This window comes from Lolium rigidum, unplaced genomic scaffold, assembly GCF_022539505.1.
Source record: "Lolium rigidum isolate FL_2022 unplaced genomic scaffold, APGP_CSIRO_Lrig_0.1 contig_38842_1, whole genome shotgun sequence".
Taxonomy (NCBI): Eukaryota; Viridiplantae; Streptophyta; class Magnoliopsida; order Poales; family Poaceae; genus Lolium; species Lolium rigidum.
The window spans coordinates 216287-228016 of NW_025900433.1; the positions used below are offsets into that span (position 1 = coordinate 216287).

The following is an 11730-nucleotide window of genomic DNA, read 5'->3' on the forward strand; positions in this document are numbered from 1 at the left end:
TGAAGAAACCTCCTCCTTGAGTAATAAGATTGATGCTATTATGTCTATGCTTGTGAATGGTAGATCTAATATTGATCCTAATAATCTTCCTTTAGCTTCATTGGTTGCCCAAGAAGAACATGTTGATGTGAACTTCATTAAAAATAATAATTTCAACAACAATTCTTATAGGAATAATTCTGGTAACAACTATAGGCCATATCCTTCTGCTAATGGTAATAGTTATGGTAATTCTTATGGGAATTCTTACAACAATAATAGGAGTGTACCCCCTGGTCTTGAAGCCTTGCTTAAAGAATTTATTAGAACACAAACTGCTTTTAACAAATCTGTTGAGGAAAAACTTGATAAAATTGATATTCTTGCTTCTAAGGTTGATAGACTTGCCTCTGATGTTGATCTTTTAAAATTGAAATTTCTGCCTAATAAGGATATTTATAATAAGATTGTTACTGCAGCAAATTCCATCCAAGTTCGAATTAATGAGAATATTAGATTGATGGCTGAATTGCATGCTAGGTGGGAAAGAGAAGAAAATGAAAAACTAGCTAAAGAGAATAATGTAGCTAAAGTTTGGACTATTACCACAACTAGTAATGTTAATAATTCACATGTTGCTACACCTCCTACTATCAATGGTAAAATAATTGGTGTTGGCAATGTTTCTACTCCTAGTGCAAAGCGTGCAAAATTGACTGAAACTGCTAAAACTGCTGAAATAGATAAAACTGCTGAAATTTTTCAAAATATTGGGGATAATGATCCCATTGCTGTAGATCATAATGGTTTAGACTTTGATGATTGTCACATCTCTGAAGTTATAAAGTTCTTACAAAAGCTTGCTAATAGTCCCAATGCTAGTGCTATAAATTTGACCTTTACAAAACATATTACAAATGCTCTCATAAAAGCTAGAGAGGAGAAACTAAAACTTGAAACTTCTATTCCTAGAAAGTTGGAAGATGGTTGGGAGCCCATCATTAAGATGAGGGTCAATGATTTTGATTGTAATGCTTTATGTGATCTTGGTGCAAGTATTTCTGTTATGCCTAAGAAAATTTATGATATGCTTGACTTGCCACCATTGAAAAATTGTTATTTGGATGTTAATCTTGCTGATAATCCTATAAAGAAACCTTTGGGGAGAATTGATAATGTTCGTATTATGGTTAACAATAACCTTGTCCCCGTTGATTTTGTTGTCTTGGATATTGAATGCAATGCATCTTGTCCCATTATATTGGGAAGACCTTTTCTTCGAACCGTTGGTGCCACCATTGATATGAAGTAAGGTAATATTAAATATCAATTTCCTCTCAAGAAAGGTATGAAATGAAATACTTCCCTAGAAAGAGAATCAAGTTACCTTATGATTCTATTATTAGAACAAGTTATGATGTTGATGCTTCGTCTCTTGACAATACTTGATACACACTTTCTGCGCCTAGCTGAAAGGCGTTAAAGAAAAGCGCTTATGGGAAACAACCCATTATTTTACTTCTGCACTTTATTTTATATTTGAATCTTGGAAATTGTTATTACTGTAGCAACCTCTCCTTATCTTTATTTTATTGCATTGTTGTGCCAAGTAAAGTCTTTGATAGTAAAGCCAATACTAGATTTGGATTGCTGCGCAGGAACAGATTTCTTGCTGTCACGAATTTGAGCAGTAGTCCCTGTAGAAAAATTAAAAAAAATCTGCCAATTTACGTGCGTGATCCTCAGATATGTACGCAACTTTCATTCTATTTGGGCATTTTCATCTGAGCAAGTCTGGTGCCACTTTAAAATTCGTCTTTACGGACTGTTCTGTTTTGACAGATTCTGCCTTTTATTTCGCATTGCCTCTTTTGCTATGTTTGATGGATTTCTTTGTTCCATTAACTTTCATTAGCTTTGAGCAATGTCCAGAAGTGTTAAGAATGATTATGTCACCTCTGAATATATGAATTATGCACTGACCCTCTAATGAGTTTGTTTCGAGTTTGGTGTGGAGAAAGTTTTCAAGGGTCAAGAGAGGAGGATGATACAATATGATCAAGAAGAGTGAAAAGTAAAAACTTGGGGATGCCCCCGTGGTTCATCCCTGCATATTTTAAGAAGACTCAAGCATCTAAGCTTGGGGATGCCCAAGGCATCCCTTCTTCATCGACAACTTATCAGGTTCCTCTAGTGAAACTATATTTTTATTCCGTCACATCTTATGTGCTTTACTTGGAGCGTCTGTTTGTTTTTGTTTTTGTTTTGTTTTGAATAAATCGGATCCTAGCATTCTTTGTTTGGGAGAGAGACACGCTCCGCTGTTTCGTATGAACACACATGTTCTTAGCTTTATCTTTAATGTTCATTGCGAAAGTTGGACTATTTCATTCATTGTTATATGGTTGGAAACGGAAAATGCCGCATGTGGTAAATGGTTTAATGTCTTGAATAATGTGATACTTCGCAATTGTTGTGCTCATATAGATCTTGTTTAAGCTCCTGCATCATGTACCTTATACCCATTAATGAAGAACTACATAGAGCTTGTTAAAATTTGGTTTGCATGATTGATCTCTAGAGTCTAGATATTTTCTGGTTGAGGTGTTTGAACAACAAGGAGACAATATAAAGTCTTATAATAGTTACAATATGTTCATATGTGAGCTTTGCTGCACCTTTTATACTTGAGTTTGATTCAAACAACCTTGCTAGCCTAGCCTTGTATTGAGAGGAATTCTTCCCGTGCATCCGAATCCTTGAGCCAATAACCATGCCATTTGTGTCCACCATATCTACCTACCACATGGTATTTCTCCTCCATTCCAAAGTAAATTACTTGAGTGCTACCTTTAAAATTCTATTCTTTGTCTTTGCAATATATAGCTCATGGGACAAAATAGCCTTAAAAACTATTGTGGTGAAGAATATGTACTTATGTGTTTTATTTCTTAATAAGTTGCTTGTTGAGCGGTAACCATGTTTCTGGGGACGCCATCAACTTTACCTTTGTTGAATATCATGTGAGTTTCTATGCATGTTCGTCTTGTCTGAAGTAAGGGAGATTTTCACGATCAAATGGTTTGAGTATGCATACTGTTAGAGAAGAACATTGGGCCGCTAACTAAAGCCATGATTCATGGTGGAAGTTTCAGTTTGGACAATCAATCATCAATCTCTTATGAGAATATTAACTGTTGTTGAATGCTTATGCATTAAAGAGGAGTCCATTATCTGTTGTCTATGTTGTCCCGGTATGGATGTCTAAGTTGAGAATAATCAAAAACGAGAAATCCAATGCGAGCTTTCTCCTTAGACCTTTGTACAAGCGGCATAGAGGTACCCCTTTGTGACACTTGGTTGAAACATATGCTATGCAATGATAATCCATGTTAATCCAAGCTAATTAGGACAAGGTGCGAGCACTATTGGTATACTATGCTTGAGGCTTGCAACTTATAGGATATCTTATACATAACACATATGATTTATTACTACCGTTGACAAAATTGTTTCTTGTTTTCAAAATGAAAAGCTCTAGCACAAATATAGTAATCAATGCTTCCTCTCGCGAAGGGCCTATCTTTTACTTTATTGTTGAGTCAGCTTTACCTATTCTTTCTATCCCAAAAGCAAACACTTGTATCAACTTGTGTGCATTGATTCTTACATGTTTACTTATTGCACTTGTTATATTGCTTTGTGTTGACAATTATCCATGAGATATATATGTTGAAGTTGAAAGCAACCGCTGAAACTTATATCTTCCTTTGTGTTGCCTCAATGCCTTTACTTTGAATTTATTGCTTTATGAGTAACTCTTATGCAAGTCTTATTGATGCTTGTCTTGAAAGTATTATTCATGAAAAGTCTTTGCTATATGATTCATTTATTTACTCATTATCTTCATCATTGCTTCGAATCGCTGCATTCATCTCATATGCTTTACAATAGTATGATCAAGATTATGATAGCATGTCACTTCAGAAATTATCTTTGTTATCGTTTACCTACTCGAGGGCGAGTAGGAACTAAGCTTGGGGATGCTTGATACGTCTCAAACGTATCTATAATTTCTTATGTTCCATGCTACTTTTATGATGATACTCACATGTTTTATACACATTATATGTCATTATTATGCATTTTCCAAGCACTAACCTATTGACGAGATGCCGAAGAGCTAGTTGTCGTTTTCTGCTGTTTTTGGTTTCGTAAATCCTAGTAAGGAAATATTCTCGGAATTGGACGAAATCAACGCCCAGGGTCCTATTTTTGCACGAAGCTTCCAGAAGACCGGAGAGGAAACGAAGTGGGGCCACGAGGTGGCGACACAACAAGGCGGCGCGGCCCAGGTGCTGGCCGCGCTGCCCTGTTGTGTGGGCCCCTCGTGACCCTCCCAACTCTGCCCTTCCGCCTACTTAAGGTCTTCGTCGCGAAACCCCCAGTACCGAGAGCCACGATACGGAAAACCTTCCAGAGACACCGCCGCCGCCAATCCCATCTCGGGGGATTCAGGAGATCGCCTCCGGCACCCTGCCGGAGAGGGGAATCATCTTCCGGAGGTCTCTTCATCGCCATGATCGCCTCCGGATCGATGTGTGAGTAGTTCACCCCTGGACTATGGGTCCATAGCAGTAGCTAGATGGTTATCTTCTCCTCATTGTGCCATCATGTTAGATCTTGTGAGCTGTCTATCATGATCAAGATCATCTATCTGTAATCCTTCATGTTGTGTTTGTTGGGATCCGATGAATATTGAATACTATGTCAAGTTGATTATCAATCTATCATATATGTTATTTATGTTCTTGCATGCTCTCCGTTGCTAGTAGAGGCTCTGGCCAAGTTGATACTTGTGACTCCAAGAGGGAGTATTTATGCTCGATAGTGGGTTCATGCCACCATTAAATCTGGGACAAGGACGTAAAGTTCTAAGTTTGTGGATGTGCTCGTTGCCACTAGGGATAAAACATCGATGCTTTGTCTAAGGATATTTGTGTTGATTACATTACGCACCATACTTAATACAATTGTCTCGTTGTTTACAACTTAATACCGGAGGGGTTCGGATGATAACCCGAAAGTGGACTTTTTAGGCATAGATGCATGCCGGATAGCGGTCCGTGTACTTTGTCGTAATGCCCCGATTAAATCTCATAGTACTCATCATGATATATGTATGTGCATTGTTATGCCTTCTTTATTTGTCAATTGCTCAACTGTAATTTGTTCACCCAACATCTGCTATCTTATGGGAGAGACACCACTAGTGAACTGTGGACCCCGGTCCTGTTCTTTACATCTGAAATACAATCTACTGCAATTGTTCTTTACTGTTCTTCGCAAACAAATATCATCTTCCACACTATACATCTAATCCTTTGTTTACATCAAGCCGGTGAGATTGACAACCTCACTGTTGCGTTGGGGCAAAGTTCTGTGATTGTGTTGTGCAGGTTCCACGTTGGCGCCGGAATCCCTGGTGTTGCGTCGCACTACACTCCGCCACCATCAACCTTCAACGTGCTTGTTGACTCCTACTGGTTCGATTAAATCTTGGTTTCTTACTGAGAGAAACTTGCTGCTGTGCGTATCACACCTTCCTCTTGAGGTTCCCAACGGACGTGTCAACTACACGCATTAACTTCCTGGTAATTCCATTTGGCAAGGTTGTCCTTAGTTAAAATGATCCCTCAACAAAGGTACCACTCGAAAACCTTCGTTTTTTTGAGCCCCGAAGAATTAATGTAAACTTTTCTGAAAATTTAATTAAAAGATTCTCAGGTGTTATTTAAGAAATACACCAGGATAATCATCCCTGGGTTAACATCTGGTCAAGAAACATCATGGTAGCAAGTGTAGGCTCCTGCACCGAACATGCTCACGGCAACCGCAAGTGTAGTTCCTATAAGAAGGCACATATCATGCTAGGAAGTGTAGTTCCTGATCTGAACATTCTCATCCGTGCCGGCGGTCTGATTCGCTAGCCTGCCGTCATCGCTCCTCGTGTCGGCGGTGGCAAAAGAACGGTTCTTCTCCGTCCGGTCACTTGTTGACGAGTATCCACGGGTGCCAGAGCTCCCAGTCAACGACGTACGGCTGGACGCGTTCCCTCCACGCAGCGGCGCGTATGTCGCCGCCGGCATCTCCGGCGGGAGGTCCGGAAGCGGCGCCTCGAACTGGAGCACGCCCATGACTTGCTGGATAGAAGGCCTGAAGCTGTAGTCCGGGTGCACGCACCAGAGACCCACCACCAGCGCACGCTCCACCTTGCGCGCGTCGAACTCGCCGTCTAGCCGCGCGTCCACAGCGTCGAGGATTGTGCCCCTCCCGTACAGCCCCCACACCCAGTCGACGAGCACAACCTTGCTCTCCTCCTCCTGCGGGACGGCGGGCCTCCGGCCGCAGGCTACCTCGAGGATGACAACTCCGAAGCTGTAGACATCGGTCTCGGCGCTGGCCCTGCTGGTCACGGCGTATGTCGGATCCATGTAGCCCTTGGTGCCGGCCAGCATCATCGTCGTGTGCGCACTGCGGCTATTGTCGACAAGGCGCGCTAGTCCGAAGTCCCCCAGCTTAGCATTGAACGACGAGTCCAGCATCACGTTGCTGGGCTTGATGTCCCTGTGAACCACACACTGCTCCCACTCTTGGTGCAGGTACATCAGCGCAGAACCGATGTCAAGAATGATCCTATGCCTGTACATGTCACAAGAAAAATATCAAAAGTAAATTCTGGGACACTGAACACCGTAAAAGAGATCTGTTCACTAACAGATCAAAGAAGAGAGAAGTTTGCTAGAAATTCATTCAAGATTTTCTATTTCTACAGCGACTGATGCAAAACATTTGTGCAACCATGTACTGCTTGATTCCACATCTCTAAGCTGAAAGTTGCATCACAACTTATAAATGTGCAACCACTCATATGATTTAACATGAGATGAGACATACAAATAACTATTCGACTATGAAATACTACATCCATCCAAAGCCTTAAGGCCTATTTTTTCCTTCAGAAAGTCAAACTATGCTAAGTTTAACTAAGTTTTTATCAAAAATCATTAACATGAAAAGTATAAAATTAATATAATTAGATATATAATGAAATATATTTTCATATGGTACCTACAAAATATCATGTTTATTCATAATTTTTTCTAAAAGTTTGGTCGAACTTACTTCGTTTGACTCTCTGAAAAAATATAGGCCTTAAGCCTCGGGTAGTATACACAAAAATTCATCGTACTACATACCTGGTTGGCCATGTTAGGAGTTTTCTGGAATTGTAGAGATGGGCATCGAGGCTGCCGTTCGTCATGAGCTCATAGACGAGCAGGAGCTCGTCAGCTTTATGGCACCACCCGACAAGCTGGACAAGGTTGCGATGCCTAAGCCGGCCGATGATGGTCACTTCTGAGATGTATTCCCTCCTTCCCTGACTCGACATCTTGGACACCCTCTTGATGGCCACGTGCAGCCCCTGGTTGCGCAACAACCCTCGATAGACTGCCCCAAACCCACCCTCGCCGAGCTTCTCTGCATTTGAGAATCCCCGTGTTGCCCGCGACAACTCATTGTAACTGAATCTCCGCGGCCCTGACCCCTTCTCAAACTCGTTGTCCATTTCTTGGTCAAGAGGGATCTCTGAGTCTTCGGAAATTATGTCCTTCCTTTTCAAATATTGGCGGTAGCCGAGCCATGCAACTATGGCAAGAAGTACAAACACACCAGCTGATACCACCCCAGCTATTAGGCCTATGTTCTTTGTTTTTGAATCTGTCCATAAACACATAGAGATCATAATTGTCAGGTGGTATAGTGTGAACATTGAATAATGGAATGATAACACGATGTTATACATATTTCTTCAGAGAGAAAATTCAGTTATTGTCACCAACATTCGCGCCATATTGACATCTTAACGATTTTTTTTGTTACACATATATGTGTAGTTTAAATCTACCTATCATATACTAAAATCACAGAAGGGGGAAAAAAGGTTGAGAGGGCATATATTTCCAAAAGCAACTAACATTTGGTTGTAATTAAGCTAATTATAAACATGACCCATAGATCTTGATAATTGTATATTAACAGATCACAACCACTAGATAATCACACTTGTATTATGGGTTATGGCTATACATTGGATTTGTATATGTTGTTTAAAGTAGCATGTGGAGGTGCCCGAATTTCTGGCAAAAAACTCTGTATATAATTTCGGTATTATCATTGAAGATTGTTTGTATATTAACTAATATAACCCTTGCATCACCTCCGAGGTCAGAGTAGAGAGTATGTTTGCATACTGGCCAGTATTCCATCAGGGGAGTAGTCTATGGTCAATAGTCCTATTCAAACAAATGACAGAGAAAACTCATTTCCTGGGGAGGTTGAACATACCGGTCATGGTGGACTGGAATGACCAGGAAAGAATCTGATGCTGCTCGATGAGATCCCCGATGGCTGCCGAGAAGCCAACCGCCGCGTCCTGCGGTAGACCGGCGTCCCGCAGGTCGACGTTCGCGCTGACCGTGTATGTACCCTGCCCCGGCGGGTCGAGGAATCGCAGGGTGGCGGAGAGCGTGGCCGCTTTAGCGTCATACCTGACCTCCGCCGACATGATCCCGTTCAAGATCCCGCCAGGCAGCGGCGTGTACTGAGTCGACCTGATTCTGTTGACGTTGACACCGATGTGGCAGTCGGTGACATTTGGGTCCCACTCAGGGTTCCTGAACGTGTCGAACTCCACACCGACAGTCCGCGGGAAGTACGTGTTTGCGGGGTTGTCGCGGTTGTTGAACAGCCCGAGGTAGCCGGCGAGCGCGTCGTTGGGCATGCTCGGCGGGTAGGGCCCCACGAAGAACGCCATGCCATCACCTCTCTGTAGAGCAAGCAAGGTTACTTTACTAACAAAACGGCGCCAGGAATGCCAATAGAAAATTTACTTGCCGCGTGGTTGTTGGCGGGCTTGATGGCGAAGACGAAGTTGCTGGTGAAGCTGGCGACCTTGCCAGTGCTATCATCCCAGAGACGCACCGCCTGCCCGTGGGCTATGCGGCCTGTGCTCCACCTCCTCGACTGGTTGGTCAGGTCGATCCGGTCGAGGACGGGGGCAGAGTCGTTCATGTACTTGAGATCGGCGCCGGCGAGGACGGCAGGATCAGAGAAGTTGTAGTTGAAGCTAAGGGAGGTGACATGATCAGGAAGGCAGCTAGATATGATGAGTAGGGGAAGGTAGGGAAAGCCAAGGACGATAAAGTTCTTCATCGCCACGGCCAGTGAGCGTTTAGAGTAATGTCTGAGCTAGATATGCTGATATGCACAAAGTTGTACGAACCTGCTATACTAGTCAATCAGTCAATGGTCATCATCCTGTCCTCTAGCCATGAGTTTCTTCGCATAGTCCTCCCTTGATCTGTTCCACGAAATGAGTTTCTTCGCAGAGTCCTCCGTTGATCTGTTCCACGAAAGCCGCTTGACGCGCCAAAGTCTTTTTCTAGATAAAGGATTTCCTTTCCAGAAATTACATGGCCGGAACGTGCCCGCGGTACCAAGCTGACGCGGCGGTAAAGGTAGCTTGCCAGGGTATTTTTGCTGTGGGTTATGGCAATTTTCATGTTTCCCTTTTTTTTCTCGAAAAGCCATCACATCGGAACCAGACCGGGCAGCTGCCACCCGTCGCGACGTCGTGCGAGAATCACCACCTTCGCACCAGATGGCAGTCCTAATTTTCCGAAGGGACGTGCTAGAAATCCTCCGGACAATGTTTTCCTCATAGCGGTCCACAGCGTGACACGCTTCTGATTTGCTCCATAGCAGCGAAAAACACTGTTTTTGCTATATTGAAGAAAAACGGTTCGTCTAAAAATAAAACAGAAAAGACTAGTTGGACGCAAACTCGTCGGCGACTTGGTAGCAAATTTTTTGTGGTATCGAAGCTAAACCGACCTCATCGGAGATTTCGCTGGAGGCCATGTAGCAACAATTTTGTACGAAAGTAAAAAAATAATAGAACATTTGTAGCAAAAAAATATACTACTCGCCGACGCACCGCCAGCAACATCGCAACATCGACTGGCAACACTCTCACTTGCTTCTTGCAGCAGCACCACTGACGGTTGGTAGCACCGTTGGTGAGCGTTTGTAGCACCACGACTAACGTTTGGTAGCATCGCCAGTGGTAGATTGCACCTCCAGCGTCCACCGATGGAAGCTCCGGCAGGAAGCACTTGCGATATCGGCGGTGTTGAATTGCAGCTCTGGCGCCTACCCATGGCAGCACCGGCAGTGGTAAATTACAACTCGTGCGGCAGGTATTTGAAGCAGCTGCATTAGGGGATCAAAGCTATGGCTCCCGCCCTTTGCAGCAATGGCGGCAGGGGACAATGTTGCTGGCAGCACCGCCTGATCCTCGCAGCTCCAGCATATACCGTTGGAAGCACCGGTGGCTGTCATTGGCAGCTCCACCGCCCACCGCTCACAACACCAGACTGCGGTGGCGCACGAGCGAGTCGGCCTTCATCAGGAGGGAGCAATGTAGAGATGCTCGTGTAGAGCGCCACACTTGTTCCTGTAAGGTAGCCTCCGCACTGTAATCATGTAGGCCGCCCATCTCGCTCCTGTCTAGTACCCGCTGCGCACACCCTGAATAGCCAGAGCTTGCAGATAGTGACAGCGGCGGAGCATGGCAGGGATGGAGAAAATCGGCGGTGCATGGCTTGGTGTGGAGGTGGAGCGGGGATTGGGAGCGTCGAAGTCCCATGGCGCCCGGCCAAATCTTGCGGTAAGGCGGCGCCCAGCTGGTAAGGCGGTAGCGTGTGAGCGAGAAATTGGCGGACGCGGAGCTCATGCGGCAGCGGGAGATGAGCGTGGCGGAGCTTGCGGTGCTGACGAGTGGCGAAGCAGCGTTGGCAAAATGGCGGCAGGTGGGCAGCTCTGGCAGTGCGTGAGATCGGAGAAGGAGAAAATATGTGGAGGATGAGCGACAATAAAAGACAGACCTTGTGGTGGCCCCCTAACCACTCCGTCACCCAGGTTGAGGGACACGCGTCACCAGATGAAGGCGGAGGTCGGGCAAATTTCCAGCCTCCTACTCTTTCAGATCATTTTCCTTTTTGAAAGTCCAGTGCACGCCATGGGTTTATTTCTGCATGGCGGAATCTACGCCATGGCACATAAACATTGGTTTCACTTATTTGGATGGAGCTGGATCTAAAGTGTTAAGTGTGGTAGAGGTGAAAATAGGTTACTTCCTGAAAATCTGACAATTTTGTATCTCAATCACTGGATTGTGTATCAACGGCCAGACAGTACGGAAGAAAATCCTATGCGACCTGGGTCGTTCAGCCCCGATGGCTGGACCCAGTCGAGCGATCGACACCTGGAAAAACGAATCTCAAAGCAGCAGGACACGTATTCCCTTCCTCCTTGTCGCCAAATCCCCGCTATCCATCACAAGCTCTAGACGCAGCAGCGATTCTACTGCTCGATGTGCCGCGAATTCGCCGGCGCTCGCTGCTCTCCCTCCGGCGTCCACAACACCGCTCGTCCGCGAGCGGAAGCCTAACTCATTCAGGTCGTCATAGCTCGCGGCACCATTGATGCTCGCATCACGGCGCACAGGTGAACCACTTCACCAAGATTTAGCAAATGTTTGAGAAGTCAGAACTTATTTTGTTTTAATGGCCGGACGCTGATGTCTGCACACATGCATGTTTAGAGAACTCAGGTTTGATGACTTGG

At 44.4% G+C, this 11730-nt stretch overlaps 1 pseudogene; it reads right to left on the reverse strand.

Moving 5' to 3' along the window:
• Positions 1-5843: 5843 nt before the first annotated feature.
• On the reverse strand, positions 5844-9255 carry LOC124681294 (annotated as a pseudogene).
• Between the last annotated feature and the right edge of the window lie 2475 nt (positions 9256-11730).